This window comes from Aythya ferina (assembly GCF_964211825.1).
Source record: "Aythya ferina genome assembly, chromosome: 13".
Lineage (NCBI taxonomy): Eukaryota > Metazoa > Chordata > Aves > Anseriformes > Anatidae > Aythya > Aythya ferina.
Window position 1 is genome coordinate 15,749,227 of NC_140311.1, and position 19,877 is coordinate 15,769,103.

At 43.8% G+C, this 19,877-nt stretch overlaps 1 protein-coding gene across 6 annotated transcripts in view; it reads right to left on the minus strand.

Annotated features, from left to right (window-relative positions):
• Positions 1–14,353: 14,353 nt before the first annotated feature.
• LOC311443763 (uncharacterized protein C8orf48) overlaps positions 14,354–19,877 on the minus strand; it is a 37,661-nt gene continuing 32,137 nt past the window's right edge. For 4 of the 6 annotated variants that reach the window (XR_014697488.1, XM_084534202.1, XM_084534210.1 and 1 more), the window contains one exon: positions 14,354–16,363. The gene's annotated coding sequence lies outside the window, so the exon portion shown is untranslated. The remainder of the gene's footprint in view (positions 16,364–19,877) is intronic. The other 2 variants (XR_014697487.1, XM_084534211.1) reach the window with 1 other exon arrangement.

Here is a 19,877-nt window from a genome sequence, read left to right on the forward strand (position 1 = left end):
TATAGTGACACGTCTGGTGAGGAGAAGTCCTGAGTCTCCTGAGGGCTGCGTGCCTGTTTGCTTTTAATGATGAATAACTCATTCAGGGAAAAACGGGGAAGTTGAGAAGATAGATTTTGTAGGAGCAGCACTCTCTGCAGCACTTGGTAACCCGTGAGATGCTTTGGGGTCGGAAACCAGGCTTGCGCAAGCACAGAAGATGATCTGTCAGATGGTTTTCCCTCTGCAAGGTGCTGGTGCTGGATGTGCTCGCTTCCTGAGGAGTTCTACATGAAGACAGGCAGAGTTATAAGGCCTCTTATTAAACACGGTGCCTCTCACTTTGCATCACTGTAGGTAGTAGCAACTTGAAATTCATTACACAGACTACATGGGTGGCCAAGGGATATTTGAGGCGACTGTCCCTTATTCTTACATACCTTAGGCATTCAAATGATTTTGTTGGGACTAGGACCTAAGCTGCTTGGGTTCCAAACAGAATTATTAGAGGTGGGAAGAAGAGGAGAGAGGGGCCCTTGTCTCTCATTTGCCAGAAGCAAGAATGACAGAGGAAAGGGAAGTTAATTTAACGTCTGACTGAAAGAAGGATGGCACACTGAAATTTAATTCTGCCTGCCATGGCATACATATTTTTAAAAAAGGAGGGGGGGGGAAAAATCAACATTTCACAACATATGCATTCTCTATGATTATCTGTAAAGCATCATAGAGGTGCTTGGCACTTCACTGACAGAAACATTGGCAGGTCTCTGCCTCAAGGCATCTATAATTAGAGCATAGCAAGGGAAGATGATGGATGAGAGTATAGGGGAGGACAGGGATACAACAGTGAAAGATCATGAAGAGCTTTAGAAATACTTCTCCAAGTTTTGTTTTGTTTTGTTTTGTTTTTTTTGTTGTTGTTGTTCTTTTCATTTAAATGTGATATATTAAAAATCTAGGACTGAAAAATAGAAGTTGAGGACTGAGAAATGACTGAACTTCAGAATTTCTGTTCCACAAACTTTCTTCTGTCCCAGACTGGAAGAGAAAAGTGAAGTTTTGAAGTGTCTCATGCAACAAATACATTCAAAACAGGTGATCTGGAAATGGACTCACTGAACTGCCTTAATTTGCTAAGTGCAGGCATTTCATTCTGGCTTTATCGTTTTCAGAAACATCACCAAGAAGGAAAAACCAGTCTCTAACTGTGCCAGGGTGAAACAGCTGTACCCACAGCACAAGGAATTCAATGTCCGAACGTTGGTTTGTTTGCTACAAAGTTTTGGAGAAGTAGATGTCCCTGTGAAGCAGTTTGGTGCAGCTGAATCAACAGTTCCTAGAGGAGAACAGCTTCTTTGGCAAGAATCTTTCAAAGCCCATGCTTCCATCAGGATGGAGAGTCAAGGAGAAAATCCTGGGTGTAGGACCATGCTTTTCATTAGAGGAAGAACGAAGAAAAAAGGTGACTCCAGAACAAGTACCCCCTCAGGGAGGACAAGAGCATCAGAGGGCTCCACTTTTTTCCAGGATTTGAAGCCATTTTCATAACTGAAGCAACTCTGTTAGCAGATGAGACAGCAAGGAACCGGCCTGTGGGGTCAGGGGGCTGTGAAAGCAGTTCTATGAGTGTCTTGAAGAGCAAGTATTAACGTGGCACTAAGCCCTCAGAAACCCCTCTCTGGGCAAGCACAGCAAGGGATGGCACATTGAACATGTCTGTGGCACTGTTATCGCTGTGGTACTGAGGGAGGCCAGATACTAAGCAGGGGAGCTGGCATTTCATCGCCCCCCTTTAAAACATCAGAGGAGCAGAAATTGCTTGGCTTTGCCTTCAGAGGATGTCCCAAAGCCAAAATGTCCAGCAGACTGCAGTTCTGTGCTGCACTTGGGGATGGTCAGCTCATCCTCTGCTACCAAGAATCTGAGCCAAAATTCAGGGTCCCAGAATGCCTGAATCCAAGAGCTACACGCAGGATACTTGGATCCAGTCTTTCATTAAACGCCCTTACTGATTTTTAGAACTAGCTATGGGAGTACATTGAATGCTGCTGCCTTCCTCTGCCTACATGTACAGTACGTTCCCACTTCTCAAATGAGCTGGCCTGTCCTTCCCAGTCCAGAGGGACAAGCATGTGTCATCTCCTCTAAACTGGTCATACGGAGTGACATCTGAAACCCTATCTAGTCAGTCCTGGAAGGAAATAAATAAAAAATAAAAATAAATAAAAAAAGAGAGGGAGCCACCTTTCTTTCAGATTCTGGCTCTTCTGTGGTTACAAACGAGAGTAACAGCCATGAACCCACAGGTCCTCTGGGAGCCAAACAGCTCAGCTACTGACTTCCCAGAGGATACCACCAGGCTGGAGGTATTGCCAACTTCTGTTAACCAGCCACATGTAGGAAAACGGAGCAGACCACACATTCCAGACCTTTTCAATTCTCTTAATACAGCTCCGAAGCATGCAGCTTTCCCTCAGACCCGTAACTGGGACTTGGAAGCCTCTGTCTGTGTCTTGCACATCAGTGAGTCACTCTGTATTTCCCTTCTGCCTAAGAAACAATCTGACACTGCAGGAATGGGAAAGGGAAAACAATTTTTGATCTTGCATCTAGATTCTCAGTCGAATATAACCTAGGTTAAGCATTTACTCGATTTGCACTCACTAGGATAACCCCTTGGGTGGTCCAATGTCACTGCTGGGGAGGGGGAAAGTGCCTGGCTCCAGGCAGCAAAGACAACTGCAGTCACACAAATACCTCCAGTAGATCAGTAAAACACACTCTGCTACAGATAAACCAAACCCTTCCTAAATGAGATGACAATAACTTCCCCCTTGGAGAATAAATACATAATAGTTGTGAGGTATTAATGGGAGAGAATTATAGTTGTGCAGTAAATGCAAGAAATTATTTGAGAAAATATGTGGAGAAAGCTGAAGCAAGGGTGTGGAGAAAGGGAGGAAGTGTTTTGGGCAATCATAATGAGCCTGATCTTTTTATAGAGCCGCGCTCATTCTCTCTGCTCAGTGTGCTAACTCTCTTAAACCTCCCCATTTTCCCTGCTTCCCCCCTGCCCTACGGTTGTCACCGTGGAAGTAGTGGCTGCAGAGGATGCAGAGGAAGGGGCTGTTAACAAGAGGACTGGAGAAGAAGCTGGGAAAGTATTTAGCTCTCTGGCTCTGCATAAAGGTAACAACGACCTCCTAAAGCCCAGAAAAAAGAAAAACTGAATAAAATACATGTTTCATGCAGTGATCTCAAAGCACTCTGTACACAAAGCGGTGTGCTTTCTGCACATCAACACACTCAGCCTCGTGACACCTCTGTAAAGGCAGGCAAGGCAAGCTAGGAGCAAAGCAGCAAACAGCAGACACCAGCCCTGACACTCTCCCTGTGCTGTAATCAGGGAGAGCGCCCCGCGCCCAGCACCACGAACACTAATGGTGTATCCAGAAATCAGGAAAGTGGCAATGAATTATTCTCAGCAGGGTAAACTGCGTGTCTGCAGAGAAAGGATTGTGTTCTGTGCCATTCATGATACAAACAGTATCGAGTCAAAGGTTAGCAGGTGGCTGCTTCCCTCGGAGCTGTAATTAATATTATCTGAGCAATGCAAAGAGATCCAGAGAGTGCCAGGTGTCTCCTCTCAGCAACCATCTGTGAAAAAGCAGGATACTGGTCCTGGTATTAGAAGCTTTTCCCCATGAAGCAGGAAATAGCAAAGTTAGGAGGATAAGGGAAGCAGAGAATTTGAAGGAGCATCAGTTACTCGTGTGACCCTGTAGCACGTCTCCAAGTAGGAAAGGTGTCAGCAAAAGTAACCAACAATCAATCCTGACCTTTCAACATCTGCTGCCATTCTTTCCGTAGATGGCAGACAGTTGCTGCGGGGATGCAGGGAATGGTTCTCATGCCACCAAAGAAATTTAATCACCAGACCTGCCGACTGGGAGGTTGGGGTGTACCATTGTCTCGCATAATTTCCACTAAGACTTCTCATCTGTCCAAGGGCTGATGCATAGAAAGCCACCTGCTTCCCTGACAATTCCTTTATTTCACCCTGCTTCTGCCCAAACACACCAGAGCACCCTTTTATATCTGCTCTTGGAAACAGCCCAGCCTCTGCTGCTGTCGCTGACATGAAGCTGAATGCAAACCACCTACCTGCAGACTTCGGTGGCACCTACGTTACACAGAATAAAGGCGCTTCAGACTGTGTAACAGAGGGGACGGGTAGGAGAGCTTTTCACAACGCTTTTTATATTTGCCTACCTTGGGTGTTCTTTCTGCCCTTCTCTGTTGCCTGTATGGAGAAGAGACCCGGTGCTACAGGACAAGCCGAGATCTGCACCAACCAGCGTAGCAGTGGGGCTAAGCCAGAGGCTTCCCCGCACCAGCGGAAAGCCCCCTTTGATGCACTGACAGCAAAACTGCTTTGCAGAGAGACTGGAAGAATGAGAGGCGAGTATGTTACTGTCTCAGATAAAAGTGAACAGATCAAAAAATGAAAATGTTCTGTGGATCTGACACTACCAAGCTGGAGTTCCTGCTTTGCACTGCTTGAGTAAACAAGCTCCGTATAAAAGTCACATTTTGATCCCATGCTGGTTTCCCCTACAACAAAGTGCTTGAAGGTGAACCAAAAGGCTTTTAACTTACCTCTCAACGTGTCTGCATTGTTTGTGTCTTGCTGCTGCTAACATCTAAAACAGTTCAGGGAGCGATTCTCCTTCCCCTGAAAGCGTTCCTTTCAGTTCCACTTATTTGCTCTGTGGATATGAAGACGTAATCCTGCTAATGGCCAGTTTGCAACGAGGCTCAGCGGAATGCTTTTCTTAGGAACTTTGGAACAGGTTTCACAAGATCAAACTTTTACCATCTCTTCCCTCTGAGCAACCACCTGCCACTGGCTTGACATTTCTGCCTCATTCCCTCGCTCCCCAAGGGGCAATGGATTGTATCAAGGGCTGCAGTGGCACCACTTACGGAACATCAGTCCTGTAACATGGGCTCTGCAGCACTCTGCCCAGAACCACTTACTGTCCTCATCCCACCCGATTCCAGGGATTGCAGCAAAGCTGCAGCTAGAGATGCCAAAGGCCACGTTCCTATTGACAGAAGAAAAACGCTTTTCATATGGGATCAAACTTCAAGGCTCAGGGGAGCAAAAATATTGATCTTGTGAACTATCAGCATTCAGAGTAACTGTAGTGAGCAGCACTCAGCAGCTCTTGAGACCATACTCCACAATTAATCAGCAACAGCAGCAACAAGACTTACCAAACTGAGAATATTGTGCTCAGCTGTCTTGGGAATGGAAGACCCAAGTTCTGCAAATTCCATGGCTGGACTGTGACCGTAAGGAACCTGTTCCTCTCCATTTCTCTTCTGAGTCCTGATTCACTGAACTTGAGCCTCACTCCAGATCAATACAGTTTCTTCTACTATTTCCCTGTTGTCAAGTTCAGATGGCAGAAAATAATGCCAAATTCACAGTATTGTAATTTTATTCTGTTTAAAGAAGAAGAAACCTATTTTAAACAAGTCTGATTTCCCTTTCTCTGTGAAGAGCTGGTATTTGGCAGACCCTGTAAGAGGAAACACTAAGTTAATAAAAAAAATAACTTCATACAGCTTCCCTCTATGCAGCTCCTTTCTTCTGTGCTATTTTCAAGAAGCAGATGAGAAAGGAAAAACGTAAATATTGGTTTACCCACTGCTTCTGCACTTTCCTGCAACCTCCTATAGGTTTTCTAGAGCCCAAGCTGTGTATCCATAGGTATGACGTGCTTATCCTGGGTGCGATCCTAAACTTTCTCAGAGCTCAAAATACTCAGTGAGCAATGACAATATTTTTCAAGGAATGAGTGAATAAAGGGAAACAGCAAGGGTCCTCTTTTCTAGATGGGCCTGCTTGATCTATGGCTCCCCCAGCTGCCATCATACTGGTTCACTCAGAGCTTCCAGTTATACCAGTTCAGGTTTATTCTTTCCACATGCTCCTAGCATCGTTTGGGTGCAGTAGGGGAGCTAGGGTGCACCTTTCCTCACAAGTACCACCACAAAGCCAGCAGCAGCCATTCTGACTGACTGCTGCTACATCACAACGCTGACTTCAGCTCCTTACCCACCACCATCCCGTGCCACGGTGGCTACGCTTGTCCTGCCAGAGCTAGCATGATGCACAAGCCACAAGGCCCTCAGCCAGTTGTTGAAGGAGGATTGATCCCATTAAGATCTTTCTGCAAGTGGTCAAACCCAGCATTGTTTAGCACACATGCAAAAAAAAAAAACCAAAACTGTATATAATTTATAACAGATGTGCCTTATTAAAGAACCCAAAGCTCTGCAGTGCAGATTCCTAACGTGCCTGCCTCGGTACTTGTTAAAATCGTTAATTATAACTTTATGCAACAACAAATTATGTAGGACAGCTGTGCTAGCAGTATAGTAATTTGTGTCAACCCCCTATGGTCACATTGCAAAAAGTGTTCTAGGAATGCATATGCCAAAAAAAAAAAAAAAGGCACTGATTTTCTACTGGCACGTCTCACAGAAGGTACCATTAGCATGGCCAATGATTGGTATCATTTGGGTAGAACAAAAGGAGCAGCACTTCTGCTGCCTTTCATTCCTGTTGCCAGGGTTCTGCAATCATATCTCAATAATGTCATTTTGCTGGCGCCATCAGCACTGCTGAAAATGCCCCCCCTGACCTCGTAAGGCACCTCGTATTTAGCCATGTTCTTCAAGGGTACAGCAATGAGAGGAAAATATGCATTACTGCTGATCAGATAATGAGACGCTCCCGGATTATGACTGTCACTCCAGGCTTCAGCAGGTGCTACTTCACCACGTGCTTCTTTCTGTAAGCCAGCTGTTGGGAAGCAGAGGGCACGGACCATTATTGGCAAAACGCACGGTATTTCGGCTCGAGCACAAACCCACGTGTGCTGCACAATCAGGCCTGTAGCAGACACTGTCCTTGGTGCAATCGGGACTGCCTGCTCTTCCACAACCTGCCCAAAATATCACAGAGCCACCCTAGAGGAAAGAGAGTTTCCACTGAAAAAGCAAACGGTGTACTCAGCACCACCATGCAGTTTACACGTGCCACGGAGCCTCTCTGCAGTGTACGACCACGTGCACACTGCAGCAGTTAAAATAATCCAGTCTGCACCTACGTAACCAGTTAGATAATTTCACCAAATAGGCATGAGTAGTTTGGCTTTCCTCACACCTCAGCTGTGTAAATTAGGAGGGACTCTGTAGAATAGGCACTGCTGTAAAAACCTTGTGAAAGGAGAACAAAGGACTGGAATTTTTCTTTACCCACTTGCTGACAGCAGGAATCCAGAGCAGCTTGCTCCCAGCAGCTCTTCTTCCCAGGCCAGGCCACGGGAACAGCTCTGGGTCACTGTTGGTATTTCTGTCCTCTGACATGAGAGAGTCCCTCTCACCTTCTGGCCTGCTGCAATGTGTCTTCAGGTCATCCTGGAGACACCCACAAAAAATGGGGTCACCAGGAATGGGCTGCTTTACCCGACACAGCTAATTAGGAATAACATTCCCACACAGATCATCACAGCTGGGCTCTTACTCTCAGGGTATCATCCGATACACAGCCTCTAAGGAGTTGTGTAATGTCTGCTTTTCTCTTAAGCACAGATGAAACACTTCCCATGCCCCGTAACAACTCCATTTCTACACTACAGATCCCAGAGCGACACCTTTAACGTAACACAGGAAGCCAGACAGAAGCGGATGCTACAAGTTTACTCCTATCTTAGGGCGCCATATGCCATACGGTAATATTTTGGGCTTTTAGCAAAAGTGTTGGTTTTCTCCTTTTTTTGTGTGTGAGAGGAAGTGTCTACCACCCGGTAAGATTACTCCATTGAGCTAGAAGGAAGAGGCCCAAGTATCCCTGGAGAACGATCGTTTTAGTCAAAATTGGGGTACTGCATCGCTTATTCTACTCCCTCGTGATGCAGGGGGCACCCAGCAGCCAGCTCTGCAACCAGCTGGTGGTACAACATGGAAGATGTGCTGGAGGCAGCCTGATGACTTAAATTCCCCCATACCCATGGCACGTCCCAAGGTGCAGTGCCCCACGGACAGCAGGACCAATTCGGCTGCACTGCAGAGTGAGACAAAAACGCAAACTCCCTGAAATAGATTTCAGGAAATCGCTCGTTGGAAGGGGGAGCGGAGGAAGGTGGTGATCAGCAGACGTGCAGCTCACCATGGACTCGGTGCTCAGCTGTCACTCACCCACTCATGCACTCCTTGGAAGTTGAGAGAGACATTCCCGTCTCTTGGAGATCGCATCCCTCCACATAACGTGCAAACAGGCATCCGGGAAGGAAACTCTTCTGCTTCGGTGGTCCTGCAAAAGCAGAGGGCTCCTCATCCCTAGCCAGCTGCCTCCAAATCTACCCAGCGTCAGGAGGGATTTCTCCTCATGGTTACAAACCTGAATCCCCACCAAAGATCACGCCAGAATTCAACACACGGGTGCTGAGGGGTCCGTGAAGAGGACCGTGACACCTGATGATTTTTGCTGGACTTTTTTTTTAAAACATTTGACTATAACCTATATTTATTTATTCATTTATTACTAAATTTAGTTCTATCGAGAGAACTGTATGCCGGTCTAATTCAAAACATTTATCACTGTAGTACCAGGGATACACAGACTACACTTACGCTACAGTAATTCAGGCTCTTCTCTTTGCCTTGCTTATCTTATATAGTACAGATAAGCAATGGATCATTCCTAAACTAAAAGACAAAAGCTCAGTTTTGCTCTTTTGAGGACTTTTTAAGAGGGCTGTTTGAAATGTTCCAGCTTTATTTCTTTAACACCGACTAAAAAGCCCTGAATTCGAAAGACTTTAGTCTCTCTAGTCTAGATCTGGATTCCTTGTTAAAAAGGAGACCTCAATATATTTTCTCATCTTTGAAATATGTATGTGCACAAAGAAGTATGCAGACACTCTCATGTAATGAGATATATACGAAAGTAACACACATTTGTACAGCATATAAAACAGTTACGTTTCAGTTAAAAGTCTGTACAGAATCTTTCAACGTGGTGTAAAGAGGAGGCCCCGTTCTTAATTACACATTCTCTCTACAGCAGTGATCTACTGACACAGAGATCTCAAGTTCCCTTTCATATTTCCCAATTTTTGACTAATAAGCAGGATGGTACATCTCATCACTAAGAAAGCTCTTGCAGCTAGAGTAAATCAAAGTCTGGAGTGAACTAGCACAACATCTGGGTGCAATGATTGTTGCTGTAAAGTTACCAGATCTGGTGGCTCTAAATCCCAGATGTCACACCCTACATTATTCCTAATATCCCAGCTCCTTGAATCTGAAAGAAAATTTTAGAAGAAATACCAAAACCATGAACTGAGAATATATTAAAGGCTTAGAAATCATCAAAAAGACACAGGCTTATTTTTGAAAATCTAATGAATTTTAAGTGGGCCTTCAGGTTTGTGAAAGGCTGGCAGTGGCAGGCTGCTATGGTGATACAAGGAGGTGAAGTAAGGTTGCAGGGACTAAGTGCTATTTTTCTTTTTGAAGGGCATGACAGGTGGGGTGATGTCATTCCCACGTTATGCAAAGTGCAGGGAAAATAAACCAGTTTCATACTAAATCTCCTGGCCTAGAGCAGAACAAAACAGCACCAACATGAGAACACTAGAGGGAGCAAGGACAAGAAAGCAGATGAAGAAGAATAAAGGTAGGAAAGGAAAACCCACACCAGTTTGTGAGACAGCCGTGAAGAGGAGAGGGATGGACAGAAAGGTTTTGTGTGTCTTGTGCCTTGAGCACTGTATCAGATCTACTGAGAAAATAAGAAGAGGATGCTCCTTTCTAAACGCGTAGGACAAAGGAACCAGCTGGATTCTCATTTTGCACATACTGTTAAGGATTCGAGTTGTTCAGGTCAAGCCGAGTCCTCATGCACAGCCAGGCAAACCCGCTGCTGGCAGTGGCTCTGCCCAAGTTCAGCTGCTCTTCGGGGAAGGTCAGATCCAATCTCATTCCCCCGGTGCTGCACCTTGAGGGCAACCAGGCATTTAGAAAAGCACAACACATTTCATTGTCTCTCAGGGAGCTGTGCAGAGAACATAGATCCATCCTAACTGGTTCTTCTCTTTCATCTCTGAACACCTTTAAAGCACACATGCTAGTTTGATGCTTTCTCACTAGTTTCCTCCAGTCAAAATACAAACAGCAATGCGTCCCAACCATGCTCCTCTTTAGATCATCAGAATATGTCAGAGTCAACCTTCCCACAATTTAATTCTCTCTCTTTTAAAGTTATTAGGAGTTATTAGCACTTCAGGACTCATTTTACAGCTTCATGCTTTGATCCCCAGCTTTCCCAAGTCAGTTCCCACTGAGCTGCTTCATAACTTGCTTAATAGCTAATTTGTTTGGACATCATTAAAAGCGTTAAGGCTTCAGGCAGTGAGGACATGCCAATTACTGTGCCAAGCGATTTAATTCAGAGGGGCCAGTAGGAAGCAGCAGTTGAAAGTGCTTAAGGCTCATACCTCTTGCCACTGAGCAACACGGCGAGAGCCCTAGCTGCTGAGGGAGCCTGCTGCTTTGGGTTCAGAGAGGTGTGCTTCTGGGGCGTTCAGGTTGGGTGCTCAGCAGATGCTGAGGCACAAACTGTGCGTGTGAAATACCAGCCCAAGCAGCTCTGCCACGCCGAAGCCTGCCTTAGCTCTACCACAGCTTTAAGCCACTACAACAGAAGGCTGGAACAACAGCCTTCGGAGAAGAGGCATTCCGACAGGATCTTTTTAAACTGTTGTTTGCTGGAGTTTTCCTTGGCAAGGCTTTACTCCAGTGCTACACTTTATTATTTACATTCATTTTTGTGTCGACTCTTACCAGAAATCTTTCCTCAGAACAATGCGATACCCTACGTACCGACAGCCAGAACTATTCATTAAACCTCACACCCTTCCAGGGAGGCGATGCTGACAGCAGCCAATTGCATCCTTTGGTGGGGCTCGTAGGGCAATCCCCAGCTGTCCAGGGCTCCTTTTGCTGGTGCTAATTCCACCTCTGGCAGAACTTGGCAGCTTGGCAATATTAAAGAAAGCAAACAGATCCATTCTTCAGGTTCAGATTCAAGTACAGATTCATTTCTCAGGTTTAAATACGCATCCACTAGGGAGCCCTCGTAAGGTCAGGCCCACATTAGCACTACCTCACCGCAGTAGGACTGCGGTCTTCCTCGCTGGAGAGCTCCAGAGCGAATGAAACTGCCCCAGGAAAGCTGTACAAATAAAATAAAACTATCTGCTTGAGGAAAACACGCACCACAAAAAGCCTAGGTTTGCTGACACACGGGCTTCTGCATCACACATCTTCTCATGTTCTTGGATTACAAAGTTACCAAAAATCTCCTGTGCAGTCCTGACGTAGCTATTCCTGTATAAACCCTGTTGTTCCAGCACAAACGCAACTGCAGTAAGAGCTTCTATTAGCAAAATAAAAAGAAAAAAAATCATACCATGGAATGACACGGCACACAAATACCACTTTTCAGTTAGCTGCACGTAATAGCTATACAAAAGACTTTGACAGGTTTTGAGTGGAGAGTTCAGACATCCAGAAAATACAGTAGCATCTGGTGTGTGGATCAGCAGGAACAAAGCTTTTCAGAATAAATCAGAAAGGGGGAGAAACGCTAGGGTCTGTGAAATGTAACAAGTGATAGATACGCAAATGAGCCAGCAACACTTTTCACAAGTTACCACCACCAGCATAGGTTTGAAGTTACTTTTTTTTTCCTCATGTCAAGAGGAAATTGTGAATACACAGACTGAGCCACATGCAAACACAAATTCAAAGGCTTATGCAGATATAAGGTATATCTAGCACTTGGCTATAAAAATCCATCAAAGCTCCATACCTAAACAGCTTCAGATCAACTGCTGGGGAAAAAAAAATAAATACAAAGAAAACAGAAACAGATCAAAAACTCATCACACTTGCTGTGCTCACAGGTAGATAGATACTACTGTCAATTAAAACCTGAATTTCCTGCTGCAGCACACCACACACCATGTAACAAACCTCAACACAACTGGCCACAAATTCAACTTTAACTATGCTCACTTATCATGTAGTAGAAGGAGCGCGGAGGTTCAGAGGTGAGATAAACTAGAGCCCAGGATTCAGACTTCCTCCCCTCTCGCTCCTACAAACAGCGAGGCTTAGTCCAAACATTTTGTATTTGTAGTCCTGTTTCCTTCGGCGATGACATGTCCACCTAGAACTGTCCCACTGATAAGAACTTCTGAAGTCACTGGCCAATTTAAATCCAGTTTCAGAAGGATTCAGAGAAAAATGACATTTCACGAGAACAAGAGGCTAGATAGGGCAAAGAGGCAGTAACTCACCTTATAGCAACCTCTTATAGAAAGGAGCTTCTGGACCAGGAAAGCAAACTCAGTGTTAGCTCATTTGCTCTACACCTAAGGACTGATGGAAGACAGTGATGAAAATGCACCCCTTGGCAAAAAAAATATCAACAGAAATGTGGTGTAAGATTGTATTGTGGCTTAAATGACCTTTAATACAAATATGGCATTGCTAACAGAACCCAATAAAAGCGCAGTATGATCTCACCGGGTACTTTAAATCAGTTTCTAAAGTCCTGTCTAGAGCCCTAACCCAATTCCTCTTCCGTGGTGGACAAATTGAACATTAATGCCACGTGTGCCTAGAATAAAGCCAAAATTGGGAAAAGATTGTTAAGCACTACTGTGATTGAATGCCACTGGCAGAAGCCATTGAGAAACCTTTTTGGTAACTTATAAATATGCATGATAGTTTCTTTTAAATACCCAGTGAAATGATACTGAGCACTGAATGACATCTCTTCCTACAAAGAGTCACCTTCCTTCTGAAAAATATGCACATATATCATAATGAGATAGCACATGCAATTTGTGACTTTTCAAAAGTTATCTCTAGGGCCATATTTTCTCATCCTTCCAGCTACAATCTGTGCCCCAGCTTATGAGCTCAGAACTAAGTCTTCTGCAGAAATCGAGTATTAACTTCTAGTGATGCAAGACATTCACTCCAGCAAAAGCACAGGAAATACGTGACATTGGTCAAAGAACACCTTAAAAAGCATTTATGTAGCATTTGTTACACCTTACAGGCTGAGTTTTGTACTGATAACTCAGTTCTCATTCTATTCTAATGAAGACTGTCTCAATGATATCCCCATCGTCACAGCTGGTCTAAAAGCCAGTTATGTTTCTAGGATATGTTATTGCAGATGATGAAAACCATAGCAGAGAAAGGCAAACCTTTTAGGTAGTGCAATGTGCTTGGCAAAACGCTCCCTCCTGGTTCTCCCTGCTCCTCGTCAACTTGTATTCCACTCCTAGAAGCAATCCTAAATGAGCTCTTTGAGCACTGCACACAATGAATACCCAACGACCATTAAATGGCAGATCCATTAAAAGAACTAACGTTATTTATGCCTTACTATGGTAATGGATCTACTGGTCTTCCTCAAGGAGTTAGAAATATATTTGCTTTTCTTTTGTAGCAATATGATGAGAAACAGCAAGAGAAACCAAACATTTATACTTCATGTAACTACGAACACACAAAACTACTGCTGGATTACAATTTCCTTAAGTAACTAAGGAGATGCCTTAAAATGTCTTTTGTAAACAAGTAAAATAAACAAATAAGTAAATGAGGAACCTGTGTTTTTTCTTCTTACTAGACCTGGGCTCTGTAGTCTAACAGGCACCTGCTCACTGTAATGCTCACCATCCACTTTGGGTATTTTGTATTTCTCATGACGGAGCCTGCGCAGCGATCCGAGTGGGAACTGGATTCTGTTCTGGTCCAAACACAACAAACAGAGCAGTTAACCACATTCAGGTTACAGAATCTTTCCTGGTGCTAACATTTGAGCCAGCAGAGCTGTTTGGTTCTCAGAGGCCACACTGAGCTTGCAGCTGACAGTTAAGAAGAACCCCAAATTTCTGTTTATGAACCGAGAACACTGGACAGAGAAACCACAACCATGGAACCCCACCAAGCTCCTATTAGGGTTAATCACAGACTATGGACACAAAACACCCCACAGCAAATGTTTACACTTTGCTCCATTAAACACAATGGAGAAAACAGTGGGAGTAATCTAGCAGACCAAAAAAGATGACATCTTCTGTAAATATCTCCCTCCAACCACTCAGTTCCTAACCTTGCAGGATTTCAAAGTCCATAACTTCTTTTAGCACACCAGCTGCTTCTCCTTTAGAAATGGTGACAGCAGGCAGTGTGAAAATGACATGCCTTGGAGACAAACCAGTTTTATTTAAAAACAACATTTATATATATTACACACAATATTCCAAGTTAAAAGAGCATTATAGAGAATGCTAAGTCAAATAGACAAAAGTTAAGAAATTGCAGAATTAAAATTGCCAACACAACCTTCATTTGAATCTCTTGCATTATGCAGTGCGCTGCTGCCTTCACTTACATGACCACATTATTTTTTCCACGGGACCCTTGCCTCATTCAGTGTGAAGGGTGGATGATTCTCAGTTAATGAGCAGCTTTTCAGAATTTGTTTTCTTCTCGTTGTTTAGCGCGTAGCCCATTTCTGATGGCTTGCCTCCACAGGGGGTTACTCAGAAACAGTTGAACAGCTCCCTGATTGAATGCTTTATTATAGAACAAGATCATTTCATCTCTGCTTAGTTTAACCCACTTTGTTTCACCAAACTCCAACTCTACTCTGAGAGCACATGATAAATGTATTAATGGCTTTTCTAAAGGTACACATTAGTAATACATTTTTGATTAATTTATTGTCCCAACGCTTCCATTTGATCTGGATACACTGTTGAAAAAGCGATTAGAAAGTTTCTGTGTTGTAAAAGCATTCATTAATGTGGATATCCAATTTGGAAAATGAGAGCATTCTTTTTGTAGCATGCTTAACATTATATGGTGCTTTAAATGCAGAAACCTCAGTTCCAGCTGAAGACCTAAGTATGCAGATCTACTGCAAATCAGATATCACCTTAAATTGAGTATCCGGAAAATGGGGAACACGCAGCTAATGAACACTTCACAAAGATCTCATTTTCAGCAACTTGGCATTAGAATCTCAGTAGTAAAGGCGGAAATTAAATCGAGTTTTCCAAGACTGCATTTAACTGTGTTAACAGTGAGACTCAGCGACGTGGTTATGAAGAGAATAAGCAGTGCAGGTGGAAGCTGTCCACAAGGGCAGGCTGTCCACAAGGCTTCTACGTTGCTCTAGAAAACCGAGTTTCCTGACCTTCCTGTTGCTGCCCACAGAGAGAGCTGGTTCCTCTACGGTCAATTCAGAGTGACTAAACCAGGCTTCCCCCTGCAGCTGCCCTCGGAAGGAGGCTGTTTGCCATAAGATGTAGGACACCAGCCTATTGATCCTCACAGGCTAGCGATAACTTTTTAGAACAACTCACTGTCTGCACTGTGCTAGTGTGTGTAACTTGGCCAAACATGCATAAATTTTAATAGAGGGGGAAAAAAAAATGTTGACAAACGTTACCACTGTCAGCTTTCAGTTCCACCCTTCAGGACTAGAAGCACCAATACCTTAGAAGGAAAGACCAAAAAAGCTGGAGACATGGACAGCTGACAGCGTTACGTTTGGCAAACTGCTACCGACCAATTGCAACTGAAAAGCAGAGCTGAAGCAAAAAGCTTGAGGAAAGCTCAGGAACAGAAGAGTTAACCGATAATTAGTCAAGTGCTAAGGGAAGGCATACAGATTGCTTGGCATGGGAAGGGAGGACAGAGACGGATGCACAGGAAGCAGAAAACACGGAGTTTCTGTTTGCAGACTGCCCCCGAGGCATAAGAGAAAATGTGCTGGGAGGGTGGCATGGGTTGCTGTGGGTAGAAGCAAATAGCAGGTACAGCTAGTTCAGCCTTCAAAAGAAATGATGCAAGGAACACCAGAATACAAACACACAGCTGCTCTCCAGAAGCAGAGGAGAATTAAAGTGGTTTGAGCATTCTAACTCCGGGCTCCTCTCAAGCTGGTGCAATCAGAACAACCACTAAACCCATCAGTGCACAGCTCCTTCCTCTAGAGACTGTCCCAGAGATACAACAAGCTCCTCCTCTGTTAATTAAGACAAAACGTTTCCAAATAGATGGGTGGGTAGAAGCAAGATAAAGAGACGGAGATGTGGAGTTGACCAAACTCCCTTTTCCTGCAGTCCTGCAGAAGAGCCGGGCCACAATGCCTCCCGGCTGGGCTTCCAGGCAACGTCAGTGGGGGGCAGCTGCTGCTGGTCTCCTACTGAAAGAGAAGGAAAAAGACTGTTAGCCTCGGTCTGCCCAGTGCTGAGCACGGCCTTCTCATACTCTGAAAGCTTCTCTATTTCCATTTTAAAAGAGAGGCGGAGCTGGAGAAGAAACAAAACACGGGAGGGATATGTATAGCACACAGAAGTCCACTGACGAGAGCAAGCCTCTACTTCACGACTGGGAGGTATTGTCCAGAGACACGGCTGGTGGTTAAATTTAACCGGCACTCCACAGGAGGCAAGACAGGCAACAAAAGAAAATCCAAGAAGTGACAAGGTAGAGATCTATTCTGGGATTTCTCCAAGTCATTTCAAAGATCACGACAGCTTCTTTAACAGTTCTGACCTTTGCAGTACAGCAGAGGGAGAAAAGATGTACCTATCCTGCGTGCATCAGAGTGTGCTTATTGTATTGCACACTTCCAGAACAGTCCTATGTGATTCAAGCCGTTTGCAGGAGAGTTTTGATCCTGTAGAAGAAATGTGTTGGCTCTTTACCTGCTAGGCCAGGACTATATGCAGGAGCTGACCTCACTGGCAAATCCTAGATTTATACTGCTGTTGCCAAACCCAAAGTTATTCCTCACCTAGTAGACATGAAATGTGAGGACAGTCCAGAACTGCTTCACGGTAAGAAAACTAAAATCACAGCACAGATCAAACGTGTCTGTGTAGCCCAGTGTCCTGACACTGGTTGGTTCCAGATGCTTTTAAAAATGCTTTCACGCTTACAGAGAAAAGCCAGAACAGGAAACCTGCCCAAAAGGGACTTTGCTCTTTCCAGTTGCAAAGCAGCGTGCACCTTACAAATGGAGGCCACAACAAAAATTCCTGTAATTATGGATGCTCTCATTACCACGTTACCATTGACACTTTCACTGAAATCCTTTGAGGCTTTCAACCTTAGTGGAAGTTTGCACCAACCAGTTCTACAGAACATGCTACACACAGAATCATTTCCTTCCGATAATACCATCTGCGATGCCTTCCAATGTCACTGCATTTCTCCCTACCCTCCAAAAATGGTACCGATTAATTAGGAATTCCTAATTTACTTCCTCAGCTTTACCGTGGTATGCCATTTTTACGTTACGTGCTCATCCAGGAAACAGCCTGTTAACTGAGGTTTTAAATAAATTTTTATCTCTCCTCATAAAATCAAACTTCCAAGTTCGGACTGATGAAAAGAAAGCACTGGATACAAGCACCGAGACTTTTTGCATAATGCAGATTCATTTCATTATGTTTGGTAATAAATTTTGCTCTTTGCTCTTCCACTACAGTCAATGTTTATAACTTGATCAGACGAAGAGGAATTTGATGGCCTGGCTTCAATGAGAAATTTTGCTTGTAATAATATACATATAATAAATATAAAAATTTTAAATGTCTGCCTGCTCAGCTCTAAATCCGTTCTCACTGCATCAAGGTGAAACGGTGACCTATTACATGTAATGGTCTTATTTCAATCTCTCCACAATGAGATCTTTGACAACAATATAAGCATTGGAGGTAGGAAGAGAGAAAACATTACCTTGGGAGTAATCTCTTTGTATCAGGTACCTACATTATGTTGGTATCTGATGTGCTTCAATTTATCACTGTAGTTTAAATTTCTAAGAGAAAGGACAATCCGGAAGCATGAAAAATTACTAATTATAACATTTAAAATAGAAGCAGCGACGGAAATGTCAACAATCCGACTGGGCCATCAGAGACTTTGCAATGATGAATAAGGAGCATTGCACTGCAGACTGGGGGAGAAGCTTTGGGCCATTTTTCAAAGCTTGAAGAAGTTCTCAAGGAGTTACAAACGTTCATTTTGCTCCTATCCCTTCAATTACCGTCAGAATATTTTGTGGCCTTTCTGATGGCTCCGCTGAATCTCCAATAGCATTTACTGTCAAGAGATACAGAAGCACAGAGATACTTCGGCCTAAGTCCTATTGAACTCAGCGGGAGCTGGGTGTTTATATGTCACTGCTGACTTGGATCTGTGGGCCTAACCACGACATGAAGCATTTACTGAACCACTGATTTCCTGGAAAATATGTTTTCCTGGAGGAGACAGAGCTATACCACATAAATACTGGTCTTGTACTTGGTCAATAACCCTCTGACAGAGCTACAGCCTTCATAATGTCTGATACAGCTTCTGACCAGTTCCAAGCCTTGAAGCTGAAAAGATTCAGGAAGTGCTAAATCTGACAGCGTGAGAAATCTCAGTCTATGAGACATACAGGATTAAGGACCAGTAGCTGAAAAAAAGACCTGATATAGCATTAAAATATATAGGACCATTTTCAGACATTCCATACTGGCTTACTTATGAGTTCCTAGGCAAAAATATTGGGGAAAGTTAAACATAAATAAAAATAGAGGAAAAAGATACCTTTGCACTAATACAAAGTGGTAGAAATTTGTATTGCCTGGGCTTTGCATATATATATCTATATATATATATATTGATTGACTGTGCATGCATATATATGTATATGTGAGAGAGAGAAAGCTCTGTGTACGTTTACATACACATTTTATATATAGCTTTCCCAGCTGACATAAGATATTCGCTAAGAAGCTGTGTGTAAAAAAGAAATAAAAAAGGAAGCTTTCTAAAACACATGAGAGAAAACTTCAGTCAGTAAGAAAAAAATAACTGGGGGGATGAAAATATAAATAAGGACTAACCAGACCTGTAGAAGCCTGTTAGGCATGTTTTCATATTTTTCATTGCTATCTGGCAAAACAGAGAAATTATTAAAGGATAAAACCAAAGGAAATATCTCTAGCTACCCTTAGAGAATGGATGACAACTCTGTTGAAAAGCAATTGTCTGTCCACCTGAAATGAAAATTATACACAGAGGTCAATCTCCAGGTAATAAAACCCAGGTTCTCTGCAAGACTAGCTCAGAAATACACCATTTTTGAATTTAAAGCACAGGGACAGTTTCAAGCTGCGTTTTCAGTACATCTATATCGTAGTAAAGATGTAAAGTGCTTTTTCTTCCACTCCATTGATTTGCCCTATAAAGGAACCAACTGCAATTCTTCTCTCCTCCAGTCTCAGCAGCTGCACTCCCCCAATTCCTTTAAGAGACCCCCAATAAGCAGGCAGGGCATGGGAAATGGGAGCAAGGAGCCTCAGCTGCACCCTAAGGCTAACACAGCAGGGAACTGCGCTGCACACCACAGAATTCAGAGCTCCATAGTTTGATTTATGCCGACATGAGGCTGCTTTTCTTGGTGTGGTATCCTGAAGGATATCACCTCCAGTCCAGAGGCTCCTACGGGCTGCACTGAGCCCTTCATTACCTTGCCAGGAATCAACATTTTGCCTGTTTCAGCCTTTAAATGCCAAAGCTGGCTGATTTTTTTTTTCTGCAGACTGGAGGAAGGATACCTACTCTGTAGGCAGGTGCCACTCGTTAGATGACAGTCATTTCTGGGTGCGCAGCAGACCAGCTCTCCTGTAGCTCTATGGTAAGTGGACACGTTGGGCGTC